This window comes from Neolamprologus multifasciatus, chromosome 6 (genome assembly GCF_963576455.1).
Source record: "Neolamprologus multifasciatus chromosome 6, fNeoMul1.2, whole genome shotgun sequence".
NCBI lineage: Eukaryota > Metazoa > Chordata > Actinopteri > Cichliformes > Cichlidae > Neolamprologus > Neolamprologus multifasciatus.
This window is the reverse complement of record NC_140444.1, coordinates 10963535-10978479: the sequence shown is the minus strand read 5'-3', so window position 1 is coordinate 10978479 and position 14945 is coordinate 10963535.

Sequence of the window (14945 nt, the reverse complement as noted above, 5' to 3'; positions counted from 1 at the left end):
ATACATTATTTCATATTTATTACTTCCCCCTCTTCATTGCTTAATTATTGTAGCTCTAGTAATAAATAATAATGTAAGGATTCTGGATCAGCACCATGATGCCCATAGTACAGTATTCTGAAGAAGGTCTAAAACGTCACTGTGTGTGCGTGCATGTGTGTGTTTTATTTAGATGGATTTAAAAAAAAATATTACTCATGATATAACATTGTCCAGACATGCCTGGTAAGGACATGAGGAGGGAACAGTAGGAGCTGTGTGAGGCTACTAAAGGCAGTGCTATAACATTTTTCTGTCATCATTTTATTATAGATTAAGTGCAAGAGTTGTTAAGTGTGGATAATTAAATTATAGTTTATTGCAATAGCAAGTTGTGCCTTGTTCTCAGATGGACAGCAAGTGGAGAGTGATATATGAAATGATGGGATGGAAGGAAGAAGAAAAGCAAAGAGTGATTCACAGGCAGATCCGAGTTTATTTCTTACAGTTTTTTGTTGGCTTATGGTTCCAAGCGCTGTCACCAATCTTTGCATTTTGTTATTATCTCATGACACTTGTTTAATCAGCTACCATCTCTCCTATGGACTTTTTAATGTCTACAGTCTCAGATCAACACAGCCCTGCCCTCCAGCACTATCCACAGCAACCCCTCAACAGCAACATTGTACCCATCAGGTAAAACATCGGCTACGTTTGCTTTGCCTTGTTGCCCATATTAGATTCTTGATGAATGTGTGTTGTTGTTATTCAGCCTGGCTCAATGTGCCCCTTTTTAACTTTGAGCACCCGCCCCTTTAAACCTCTCTGCACGGCCCTGCAGCTAATATATATATTGTTTAGTATTAAGCTTTGCTTGTTCCATATTCAGTTTTTCAGCAAAACGTGTTTGAGTCCATAAGAAAAGATTCATTCTTAAATCTGGAGGAAGATTTTTTTTTCAATAAATATTAATGTTAGCCCGCAACTTTGTTCCAGTTTTGAATTTTGGCCCACTGTGTATTTGAGTTTGACACCCCTGCTTTAGTGTTTCTTCCTCAACCTTCTCCTCCTCTCATATTTGTGTTTTAATGATTTCTGTAGACACAGCTTTTATCATGAACAGTCAGACAGACAAAAGAATAGACAGAGAGGACAAAACACTGTGAAAATATGAAGATGGCATGCTGTGAATACCAAGTGAATCATTTTACACAGCTAATCCCAGCTGCCTCAAATGCATCATGACTGACTTGACTGGCCTGAATATTATATGTTTCAGTAACATAATGTGTGATACATTATGTTTCTTTAACACATGAAAAATTTGGTCATGCTCCTAAGTGTATATGTGTGTTTGGGAGGGGTCACTGCAGCAGCATGAGCTGTATAAGGTCATGTATGCGTTCTGAAATTGAATAAATGTGTTTTCCCAAATGTCAAGTTTCTCATGTCCTTCCTGAATAAACATAAGTAAAAGCATAAAAGCATAAAAGAATAAGCAAAAAATTATCAACAAGTATGCTCTTTATTACAAAAGTGTATCATTATACTTACATTGGGCAACATGGATTTTATCTGTTGGTGTTTTCAGCCTGCAGAAATAGATTTTGCTGAAGGGAATGACCTTGTCACTCCCCCAGAATACATTTGCAATGTTTTATTGGGAAATAATGAGTAAATACCTGCAGGTGGACGTTGGTTGTGGTGCAGAGCAAGAGCAACACTGTCAAAACACAAGGAAAGACAGAAACTATTGCAGAGTGAACTGTGTCGCCTCTTTAAACAAATCAAGGTGACTGGCTGAACTTTTTTACAAGTTACTTTTGTATCAATTAAAAAAAATCTTTCAAACGGATGCTTTTTTCTTTTTGAGCACAATGTCTTCAAGTAAATCATCTGTCGTCTTCACTATCAGATACTTTCAACATCTCTCTATTTAACTTCTGCTTATCAAGATACAGTCACTTCGATTTTCAGTTGTTATGTGGGCACAATTACAGATACTGCTGAAAGAAGTGCTTAGACGCTGTTGACATTAAATCAGATTTTTATCAGGACTAATTGGGAGCTTTACATTTCATGGATTTAGCTGAATAATATCAGCATTTAGGTTTGATGATGATACAAATTCAAAAGGAAAATTGAAAGAACAAATGTGACTGAGCCATGGAAACTGTTTTGCCCCAAAAAGTCAAGTCTATGTCAAGTCCAGCCTCTAAAGTTGTGATCACAGATACCCTGCAGCTCTGAATGCAAATGTGCAATTAATTCTAATTGGAAAATGAACGTATCATTTTCCAGCGACTGTCTGGGGGCTCATGTATGAAAATTGATTTACAAACAGAGACAAACAGGAACAAACGACAGAGGACAGAGCTAATTAACAAATTTAAACCTGCTGCCTAAGTCAAGACGTTTTGGCCACAAAATGAAAATGAAATGTAAGTGCTGAGCATGCTCATGGGATCATGTGCTCTTAGAAAAAAAAATGTTTTGTCACACTCTGCACTTTACTGTGAAGATATACAAACATTTGTACAATAACAAAATCAAAAAGATACAAGTTACCGTCTAACCAGCATTTCAATAACCACTCATCAATGAAATGCTGCCTTCATCTCCATTTTTAAGTTATTCGAATAAAGGTTTGCTGCTGTGCTCGACATCTGTTTCCATGTGTGAGAAGTGCTATAACACAATCCTACAAGGAGTAAGAACCTCTGCTGTAGCTTGGCTGTGTACTCTTTCTTTGATTTACGTGACAAAAATTAATGAACTGCTTCCAGCAGACATTGTAGATTCTGAGTGCAGACAATTCATTGGATATTTTACCAGCCAGTATGAAATAGCTAAATCATAAACGAAACCACATAAAGGATTATTCTCACTATTACAATAAGTTACAATAAGTAATATACAGTATGGGTGGTAGTTTACCTCGATGGTTGAGCAGGTATGTAAATACAGTGCCCCAGGTTCAAATCTAACTTGTTATGTTTCTCCCCTACACTCTCCCCTGTTTCCTTTTTTTCTTTACTGCTAATCTGTCAATAAAGAGGGGGGGAAAGCCCATAGATAAAGAAACAATAAAGTACTAATATACAATATAATGTACTGTAGGGTAGTACTGATTCTTGTTAGTACTGTTGCATCCAGTATTTCAGCATGGACTGATCATGAACTGAACATGACTCTACTTTCTATTACTTGTCTATTAATACCACCAATTTCTGTTTTGGTTTTTTTTTTTAACTTATTGCATGTTTTCCATTTTATCCTTATTTTCCTTTTAGCTATCATTTTTATTTAGGGATTACTGCCAGAAAACCTTTCTAGGGAATGGCTGACACTGTTATTTATCCATTTTAAAGAAAGATTTCTTCCAGAAACTGGTTCATTCAGATTTAGCTCACTGGCTGAGCTTTATTTTTTTATATTCTGGTTTTTGTTTAGCTAGTTTTTTTTAATCGTTTCTACTTTTAGTTTAATGCCTTGCTAACTTTAGATGTAGTTTTGATAAAATATCATTTTGATTGCATGCAATTAGGTTGCAATTTTAGACTTATTTTACTGAGGTTTAGTATGACTAGAACATTAACCCAGCATCCTCCAAACACCCACACTCAAAAGTGGGTTTAGCATCAGTATGAAATAAAACTTGGAAAAAGAGAATAAGGTAATGAAACAAAAATGTTTTATTAAGATTTATGTGGATATTTCACAGTGGTTCTTTCTCATGTGTAGGACAGCAGGAAATCGTATCCTTGAGACACATTTTCACTGCTGGGAGCTTTGTGTGGTTTAGGCGAGCGAGCTGTCTGGAAATACTAAACAAAACAGCAGATATTATCATCATCGATGATATCAATCATCAGACTAATTTAATTTAGTTTTGTAATCTAATATTTGGCTCGTTTTGTTAAGTTTTGTTATTTATTAAAATAATATAATGTGGTAATAATGTGATATATTTCAAATGAAAAGTATCAAGTGGTGTTGGGAAATGGTCCAATTAGCATCACTAAAAAGGTCAGTGTCATAGACAACAGATAAAAATGCTAACTAAAATCAGTGAATGGGTATTACAAACAGTTTAAAATTTAGATAACAGAACATACTGCACAGATAATGCAATAGTGTAATATAAAGAAATGAAGATGTTATTTAAATAATCTGAGTATTAGCTATCTCTGCTGAAGATGACTAACAGCAGGTTGTGTACCTGTAAAGTTTACAAATTTACAACCCCATCTCTTTATTTGTATTCAGTGACAATGCAGCAGATAAATATTCAAAGCGTGTAAGACTGTTGTCAAAGCTTGCTGCTAAATTATCCATTTTCTCTGAAAGATATTTTTTCAACAGAAGAACAAACAAAAGAGATGAGGAGTGAGTGCGTCGGCGGATGCGTTCATGGGTCACACTGGGCGAGAGAGAAATTAAGACAAAGACCCAGGATCAGAGGTGTGACACAAAATTCCAGCAGATATTCAAGCCTCCACTGTGGTCTTGTTTTAATACGCCAACGTATTCAAACACGCAATATTGCACACAAGAGCATACCAATGCAGAGGTCCTAATTACACAAGATCTAAAATTAAAGCTGCCCTTTAATCAAAACCCTGCTTTCTGTTTGTAATGAGCATAATTTCACGTTTCATGCAGAGAGGAGGTGGAGTGAGATCAGAGGAAAGAAAAAGAATAGGTTAGAATACATGATCACTAAATTATAGATAAAGTAGAACTAAAACATTCAAGTGAGATTGGCTAGCACAGTGAAGGGACGAGAGGCACAATAGAGATGATGAAGAGGAGGATACAGGTGTGAACACATAGTCCAGCTGAACTTTTCATCTGCCTCTCGATGAGGGGGTGCAAACAGAAAGAGCTGTAGGCTTCCTCTTTTCTCCTCAGTGCGCTCAGTTCCCTTTGGACACTGGGTACTGACAAACCGAGGCGAGAAAAAATAGACATTAAGGGAGAAAGAAGCAGAAGTAATCAAGTGAAACAGAGAGGGGATGATGGAATGAAGAGGAGGAAGAGGGATGGCTTCTATCCCACAGGAGCTTTGGGTAATAAAACTCGCCTGCACGCTCTGTTTATCTCTTAATTAATTCATGTTGGTTTGGCTCATTGGTGTTTTTTATTCTCTACAGATTTTTGTTCTCTTGATTAGTCGCTGCTAACCTTGGAGCTGTACACTTACAGAAATCTTAATATTTACACTTACATCTTTCTAAAGGGCTACATAAACACAGACAAAGCATGTACAACAAATAATCAGAATAAATGATAATAAACCACTTTTTGGTTTGGTTTTATTCAGATTATTATTTATTCAGCTGTGAAGCACTTTCTAACTGTGTGCTTTAAAAAGTGGTTTACAAATAAAGCTAAAAAAAATACTAATAATTAAAGTCCAGTCAGTCTCACTGTACGGAAGTGCTGAAGAGTCCTGTGGACACTGAAGACTCGAATCATGCTAAAAGATAATTTATTGCAGTAACACTGATTAATTAATGTTTACACATGATGAGGACCCTCATTTTTCTCTGCACATACACATGGCGAGAAGCTCCTACTCCTACACTACTGTGATTAACAACACTAAATCCTTCTTATTGCATAGTTACAGTAATGAACTTTAAATCTTTGCCGTCTCAGGCGCAGGTGTTATACTCGGGTGGATGGGTATATATTAATTATTCATGCTTTCTCATATACCTGAGATTCGAATGGAAACTGCATTAACATCAGCATTTTGTGCAGGTGTTCAAATGCATGCCATCCACAGGCAAAGAAAAAAGCACACAAACACACTATGGATCTCACTTGAATGAACAGCAAAACGTTTTGGAGAAAATTCTTTTATTTCGATGCCGAACACAGGAATACTCACAAAATCTGAATAGATGGATTCCAAGCATTCATTGTTGTGGCAGGATTGAGATTAACTTGTGTTATGTGTCATGCTCTGGCTCATGTTATACTAGGAACAGTGACTAAAGTTAAAATTCCATTTAGAATTATGAAAAATGCATCAACAAATACAGTCAAGTAATGTATATCACATGTATAGCAATTCAATATATGACGCAAACAGAAAGAGTAACTCTTCCTCACTTAAATTGAACTTTTTGGAGTCAGCAAGAACAATCCATTAACAGTTATAAAAACCAATATTAGTGTAGACCTGCAGTGCATTCACTCCCCACTACAAAGATAAATGCACATTTGAGAGCTTACTGGTGTGAAACCATAGAAACTAGTCTAAAGAGAAATAAAGAGATATGGTCAAATGAGTCATCTCCTGCTTTTGGCAACTGGCCAAGTGCATTTGTAGTGTACACTAGAAGAAGAGTACGGGTCTGAATGCACTGAGAGGTTCCACTGGCTCTGGATAGTTAGATACCCTGGTTTACATTGCTGCAGATCAATACAAAATGTATTGCCCTCATCCATAGGGCACAAGGGGTCACTGAGTAGTTTAATAATAATGGGAGTGATATCCTAGCAAACATTTTGTTATAGATTTACGGTTGGCTCACGGTCCATTTTAAATTTCAATATTGGATGGATAAAAAGTCCTAAAATGCAACTTGTGCTTACATCCTTGGCTTCATCTTACCCTCTTAACATTTTTATGTTTTACTTCCAAAAAGCAGTACACAGAGATGTCAGGCATAGAGCAAATGTTGCAGGTTGCAAGCAAGGGAGTATGCAAGCACAAGGCAAGTGTTGAACAATAAGCGTGCAAGTCAAAGACCCAGTGGCTGCACCTCTGGAAGGGGTCACAAGAGCATGGAAACCTTTCCACAGACTCACAGATTTAGGGAGAGAATGCTGGTAGAAGAAGAAAGGAAGGTGGCGGGCCAATATCAAAGGCATGCAACAAACCACTTGCTCAGTTTAGTAAGAAGTTTATGTATCACCAAATATTAACTGCACTAATTATCACATTATGCATATCTTCCAATAACAGTGTGTGTTTAAATAAAAGTCTGGTTGCAATCTGATGTTTGAGCAGCAGAAAATTTGAATGTTTGTAAAGGCCTGAATATAAGGAGAGAAAACTACTCACTATTTAATTATCACGGGAAAAACGTTTCAGTAAGAAAAATATTGACATTTTCTGCAAGTTATGCAGCACATATTAGCTCCTTATATATTTAATAACAAAAATATAAGATATTTTGTGCATATCTCCCTTTGAACTGCTACTATGCACTTCTTTTATATATAAATATAAAAACATATAGATTTGTTTTCTGAAAACGGTGTCACTGTCTGTTTATATGATAGACCTGTTCATGCAGGTTTTCACTCCAGCAGAGATATTGCTGTTGGAGTGTTTATAGTCCGAATGCAAACATTCAATACGTCTCAGCGGGAGGCACAAACTCAAGGGACAGCACAAAGCAGTTAATGCTAGAAGAAAATATAGGATATAAATAACACACACACACACACACACACACACATTATTTTACTTATCAAATATGTTGATACCTTATCTTAGAAAAGCACAGGGATTTGTGCTACTTCTAAAGCTAATTTTGTACCCTCAAGGCAGAACCAAGCTAGCTCTTTTTCCATATTTTAAACATCATACTAAGCTAAGTATAGTAATTTCTGAGTACAGCATTTTGCATGTTGTTCTGCATATTGTTGAAATAATTATTAGATTTTTATATTCATTTGATCCAGCAGAATCCAGATATTTCTTCAAACTCAGTTCTGTTCATGGACTGTGATTCTGTTTCTTGCTGTTACTCTTCAAAATTCAAATCATAATTGTGCAGAATTTGACTTTGCATCACAAATGATAGAATTTGCTTAATCCACAAAATATGTTGCGATGATAAACCATGAAACAGGAAGCAAAAATTCTGAACAAACATATAAAGTTGACTTGTTGGGAGTTTCCACTGTTTACAATAAGCCCCCAAATTGAACTTTAACTACATGTCTTAGCTTAACCCTGACCCTTGACATGCACAGATGCACACATAAACAGACTAATGGGGTAATTGATAATAGGGCTAAACTGCTTGTCATTAATAAGACATTGAACAAACACTGCACAGTCTCTGTGGACAGATTGTTCCTAAAATGTGCCACTGTTTATACAGACCACAGCATGAGAGAGGAGATAAGCACAGTGATTTAACACAGCAGAGGCCTGCATGGGTCCTAGCCCCATCTGAGATCTACTGTAGTTTAATTTATAACTCATCATCAAAACAAGTGCACCGTGGTTATTAAATGAATTATAAAATGAATAGTTGAAACCAGAGGCTCGAGGGCAATGACTTGACTGCTTTGAGCGGATAGGAAGACGACAGAAACACGCAAAAGACAAAAGAGCATCTCTGAATGCACAACACGTCAAACCTTGAAGCTGCTTCTGATGGTTGCTCACAGCATGATTTGAGCATCATGTCACGAAGCCCAGATCATGTGACGCAAGGTTTCTTGAACATGACATTGAGTTCACTGTACTCCTCATAATTCACAGATATGAATCCAATAAAGTGTCTTTGGAATGTGGTGGAATAGGAGAGTCACATCACTGATGTGCAAACCTAATGCACATATTTTTTGTAATGCTATCATATAAATATGAACAAAATTCTCTGAGGAATGTTTCCCAGCATTTTGTTAAATCTTAGAATTAAGCAAATTTTCATGCAAAGGAGTCCAATTCAGAACCAGCAGGATGTAACTAATGAAATAGCATTAAGTATATAAAAATATTGGTGGTTTTGTGATTCTGGTATTTACCACCAATCTCTTCAAGATTCAAAGCGTTTATTGTCATGTGTACCAAGAAAAAGCATTTCTCTGTACAATTAAATTCTTTCTCAGCTGTCCACACACAGATGGCGGTTAATATGTACAATAGATAAAATACAAATAACATGAAAAAAATAAATGGACACAAAAAAAATATATTTTTGTGCACAAGAGCTATGAGCTTAATATGATGGTTGATATGTGAGATGACCTGATGTGCAAAAATTATTATTATTGTTAAAATGGCTCAGCTGTTCCAGTGGGGAAGAAGGAGTTGTTGAGTCGAGATGTTCTGGATTTCACACTTCTAAACCTTCGTCCCGAGGGCAGAAGTGTGAACAGTCCGTGTTGGGGGTATGTGGGGTCTTTGAGGATAGAAGCAGCTCTCCGCTGGACTCGATGATGGTAGATGCTCAGCAGAGAGGGCAGCAGGGTCCTGATGATCTTCTCCACAGTTGTTATCACTCTCTGCAGGTGTTTGGTCCATAGCATTAGTGCTGCTGTACCATGCAGTGATGCAGCTGGTCAGTGTGCTCTCCACAATGCAGCTGTAGAACTTGCTGAGGATAGAATAGAATAGAATAGAATAGAATAATCCTTTAATTGTCCCACAAGGGGAAATTTGGTTGTAACAGCAGCCAAAAAGACAAATATACAAACAAACAGTACACAGGACACGGAACAGAAACATACACAATTTTTCTTACATATTTACATTAAGGACAATGGTTACTATAAACAGAGAGTACTGTACAGTTATTAAATTAAATAAAAATAATTACAGGTAAGAGGCAAACCAGGTTGTAGTTAGTTAATTGGTTAATTAACTAACTTATTGCAGTTACAGCATTGATGTAAACATCTATGTTTGTTGGGAGCAGTTCAGATTGTACCGTCTGACAGCTGCTGGGAGGAAGGACCTGCGGAAACGCTCCTTCATGCATCTAGGATGCAGCAGTCTGTCACTGAAGGAGCTCTGCAGTTCAGCAACATTTACATGCATGGGGTGGGAGACTCTGTCCATCAGAGATGTTATTTTGGCCAGAGTCCTTCTGTCTCGCACCACCTGTACTGGGTCCAGGGTGCATCCCAGAACAGAGCTGGCTTTCCTGATGAGTGTATCCAACCTCTTCCTCTCAGCTGTCGATAAACTGCTGCTCCAACATACAACACTGTAAAAAACCACAGAGTCATAGAAGGTCTTTAAAAGCGCTCCCTGGACTCCAATTGACCTCAGCCGCCTTAGCAGGTCGAGTCTGCTCTGACCCTTCCTGTAAAGAGCATCAGTGTTGTGGCTCCAGTCCAGTTTATTATTCAGGTGAACACCCAGGTACCTATAAGAGTCCACTATCTCAATGTCCACTCCCTGGATGTTCACCGGTGTCAGTGTGGTGGGTCTGCGTCTCCGGAAGTCCACCACCAACTCCTTCGTTTTCCCGGCGTTGATCAGCAGGTGGTTCTGCTGACACCAGTCAACAAAGTCCAGAGTCCACTGTCTGTACTCTGAGTAGTCCTCACCTGTGATGAGGCCGACTATGGCAGAGTCGTCAGAGAACCTCTGTAGGTGGCAGCGTGGGGAGTTGATGGAGAAGTCTGCAGTGTAGAGGGTGAAGAGGAACGGTGCCAGCACAGTTCCCTGTGGGGCCCCCGTACTGCAGACCAGTGTATCAGAGACACAGCCCTGTGACCTCACATACTGTGGACGTTCTGTGAGGTAGTCCAGTATCCACTGGGACATGTGGTGGTCCACTCCTGATAGCTCCAGCTTGTCCCTCAGAAGTCGTGGTTGGATGGTATTGAAAGCACTGGAGAAATCAAAGAACATGATCCTCACAGTGCTTCCAGGCTTCTCTAGGTGAGTCAGAGCTCGGTGCAGGAGGTAGATGATGGCGTCCTCCACCCCAATGCCAGGCTGGTAAGCAAACTGCAGCGGATCCAATGAAGACCTCACCAGGGGGCGCAGATGGTTTAGAACCAACCTCTCGAGGGTCTTCATCAGATGCGATGTCAGGGCTACCGGACTACCGGCCTGTAGCTGCTGAGGTTCTTGGCCGACATACCAAATTTCCTCAGCCTCCTCAGGAAATACAGCCGCTGCTGAGCCTTCTTGACCAGCTGTGTGGTGTTCAGTGTCCAGATGAGGTCCTCAGTGATGTAGACGCCCAGGTGTCCAAAGCTGCTCATCCTTTCCACTTCAAATCCCCAGATAAACAGCGGCTGGTGAGGCTTCCCCTTCTTCCTTGTGTCCACTATCATCTCTTTTGTCTTATCAGTGTTGAGGGTGAGGTTGTTGTCCTCGCACCATGACACCAGACCGGCCACCTCTGCCGTAAGCCACTTCATCCCCTCCAGTGATGCGACCAATCACTGCAGTGTCGTCCGTAAACTTTAGTATGGTGTTATCCCTATTGGAGGCGACACAGTCGTGGGTATCTACTTAGATACTTAAATTCAGAGTCTATTCAAGTACACAGTTGACAGGAAGATGTTCAGCTCTTTTACTCAGACAGTGTAACACATGAAAACAAGAGTTAGTTTGAGAGAAGAGTACAGCTTTAGGATGAGGAAAATTCATCTTACTGGTGAAAAGTGAAGCAATGGCTCTTTTTTGGCAGATGAGCCGACAAGTTATGAGTGGTTATCAAAGTCTGAGCCAAGAGTGGAACAAATCAGCATCTACCCTTGTCTTCTCCATTTGCTATTATATATATTAAGAGCTGTCAGGCATCGACAGAGCAGTTCATTCAAGGTCAGTCCTATTTCTTATTTAAGGGCCCTGGAAGAGGGGTAATAATCACATAGAAAACTCTCAATTTCAAGATTCAAGCTGCAAAATACTCTCTGAAATGATAAAGCAGGAAAAAGTCTAAACCTCTATGAGATAAAACTATTTTTCTGCAAAAGAAACACATTTATTTGGTGTTCATGGTTGGATTGTCACATTTATTAAACCTTTACTGCATGACTCAGTTGAAACCTATTCAAACTTAAGAAATGTTCTATGACGTATTCAAAAAGAAAACAGCACAACATTAATTAAGAAGAGATCACAGGTTTTCTGTATTAGATACACCCACATACAATATAATACAATACAGTTTTATTTATATAGCACATTTAAAAATCTGGAGGTACACCAAAGTGCTTCACAGTAATACGGAGAAACAACATAAGTCAGTAACAGGGTACAGATCAGCACTAGCACAGACAGAATGGAGGCACTAATAGAACAGAAGAGTTAAATTAAACAGGTATCAAACCTCAATACAGAAGGAAGGTCAGGTCATGAATACAAAACATCTACTAAGAAGGTAAAAACAGCAGTAAGATTAATAATAAAATAATACATTTAATAAAATGTTTTATTGCACATTGCACACTTCTTTACATCTTCACACATCTATCTACACATCTGTTTTTGAAAACTATTTGTAAGCTAAAGCTGTTTGGGTCCTTGACAAAAAGAGAAAAAGATCAGATCATTTTTTTCCTATAAAACTGAAATGTCCTATCTTTAATTACACCTACATACTATATATTTGCATTCTGTATTACTGTAAAAAGTGAGAAAAGGAAGAGTGAGGTCCAATTGAGAGCAGGATAAAAAACAGAAAGGGATGCCAAGGAATACAACAACTCTGTAGTAGTTAAGAACATATTTACAATAACAACAAGCCCAGGGCCTCAAAAAATAACAAAAACTAGCAGTCCAACATTATATGCATGGGTGTAACATTATTAAGGCAAACACTACACAAGCAGCCAGTACAACAATCAGTCTTTTTACTGGTTGTCTCTCACTGGTAAAAGTCTTTTACTGGGTCCAAGTCCTACACATCCAATTGTCTACCAACAACTCCAATCTCAGGTGTCTTTGGCATCAAACTGTACTGCCCATGTTGTTGCTCTGCTGTTACCTGCTCTCTGACCCCCCCAATCCTTTTATGTAGTGAGCAGGTGTTCATAATTTCTTAGATTAGAAAAACATGGGTAGGAAGTAAAAACATTTCAAAATAAAAGCATGCAAAAATCTAAAAACATGCAACTACAAAACCAAGCTAATAAAATATATGATAAAACATTAACACTGCCATTATCCTATTATTGTAATAGAGCACCATGCCAGACTACAGGTTTATGTGCGGTTCCAAGAGTGTCTAAAAATAGAGTTGGCAGGGTCTTCAGCTGTAAGGTCCCTCTCCTGTGGAACCAACTCCCAGTTTGAATTTGACCCATAGACACCCTCCATACTTTGATTAGGCTTCAAACTTGCCTTTTTGGTAAAGCTTATAGTTTAGGTTGGACAATGAACCATCCCTTAGCTACCTTGCTGCTATAGGCTCAGACTGCTGCAGGACTTCACTGTGATCCACGTAGCACTTCTTTGCCTTTCACCTCTTTTCACTGCTCACATGCAGCATGTCATTAAATATTTTCCCCTCACTCCCTTATTCTCTGTTTCACCTTGTCTCCCCGGGCTCTTTTTTTCTTTTTTTTGTGTCATCTTTTCTTTTTCCTCTCACCCCACATCCATTCTCAGCAGATGGCTCTCCCTCCCACACCCTGGCTCTGCTGGAGCTTTCTTCAAAATACTGTATAGTCCTTACAGTAAATGAGTGCCCTGAGTTGACTGTTGTAATTTGACACTATAGAAATAAACCTGAATTGAACCTGAATTGAATTGAACTGGTGAGTAAGCCTGCAGTACCAACACTGTCAAACCACTTCATGCAATGACATTTCAAGATCTCAGTACTATGGAGAACAGAAAAAATGGTGGATAAAGTAAATAAAGTTCACCTACAACAGCCAAACCTCTGTACAAATGATATAAATAAAGCCATTAAAACACAATTTTGAGCCCACAGTTTAAAACTGCTTTATGCAGCGCACAACAATTACAAAAACACATTAATCTCTCTTTATCTCTGAAAGGCTTTAGCTTTGTTCAACATCTATTGAGTCACAGGTTAATTGTAAAAATATCAGATCTTTTGTACAATAGCACGAACAAGGATAACTCTATGGCAGTGGTTTCATTTTGCTATCATACTGTAATTGATTACAGTTACAGTATGATGTTTCCTTTAAAAACAAGGATAGCTCTCAGAAAGACCAAATCTGGCTGCGTAACTATTAAACACAAGAAGAATGATGTTAGTAATTACAGTGGGAAAACAGTTTGATCCACATGAGACCTAAATGCTTTGTGCTCAAGAGGCAGATAATTATTTTTCTACAATATCTACACCCCTCCCATTATAGTACACACAAACATATGGTCTCTTATTCTGTACACATGTGAGCAGTGTTTTTTCCTCTTACTGCACTTTTGTGGGACTGTAACCCAGCCGGTGCCTGTTTTTGGACTCAAGTACTTTTCACAATAGATCTGTCACTGCTGATTGATTCCCGTGCCACGTAGCTCCTCAAGCTGTTTTTGTCCTGATCTCAAAATAACGTCTCATAACTTTGTGTACTGCATGTACACTACTTCTTGTCCAGTGTAAACTCTGAGACTTCAACAGCAAAAAAACAGATAAAAATTAGATTCTAAAAACCAGTTTTGCAGATTCTAACACCCCCCACCCCCCACCCCCACAACGCAGACACACAGCACAGATATAACGAAGACTGTGATTTCAAATCTAATACCAACCACAAAAGGTCAGTGAGCCCAGAGGAAAACTGATTTTAGCCTTTGAATATTTATTCCTTCAGTATTAGATGAAACTTTATTTCCTATTTTATTAAATAATTACTGCAGCCTTGCCTGAGATTCTTTCTGCTTTAAGGATTTTCATAAGATTTTTATTTTGAGGGTTATAAATGTTACTGAACCAGAATGCAGACTAACCGTAGGGTTATAACAGGTAGATAACAGTTACTGCGCTTATTTGGAGCATATCCTTTTGAGTTGCAGCAATTTTATTAGTTCCAGAAATTGTGTTGTACCATCTACAATCCATTTGCTATCATGGGTTTGTGGTTTGGGAGTGAAATTCAGATTATTGCTGTAAGATTTTTTCACAGTCAGCTGAAATTACACACAGATGGTTTCAGCATCCTGTGGGGAAGCTTTGGGGAGGATGTATGGAAGAAGTTTGACCACAGTAATATGTTTCCAGTGACCCCAAAGATATAATGTGTTTTCAGACATCCTCCCTGTA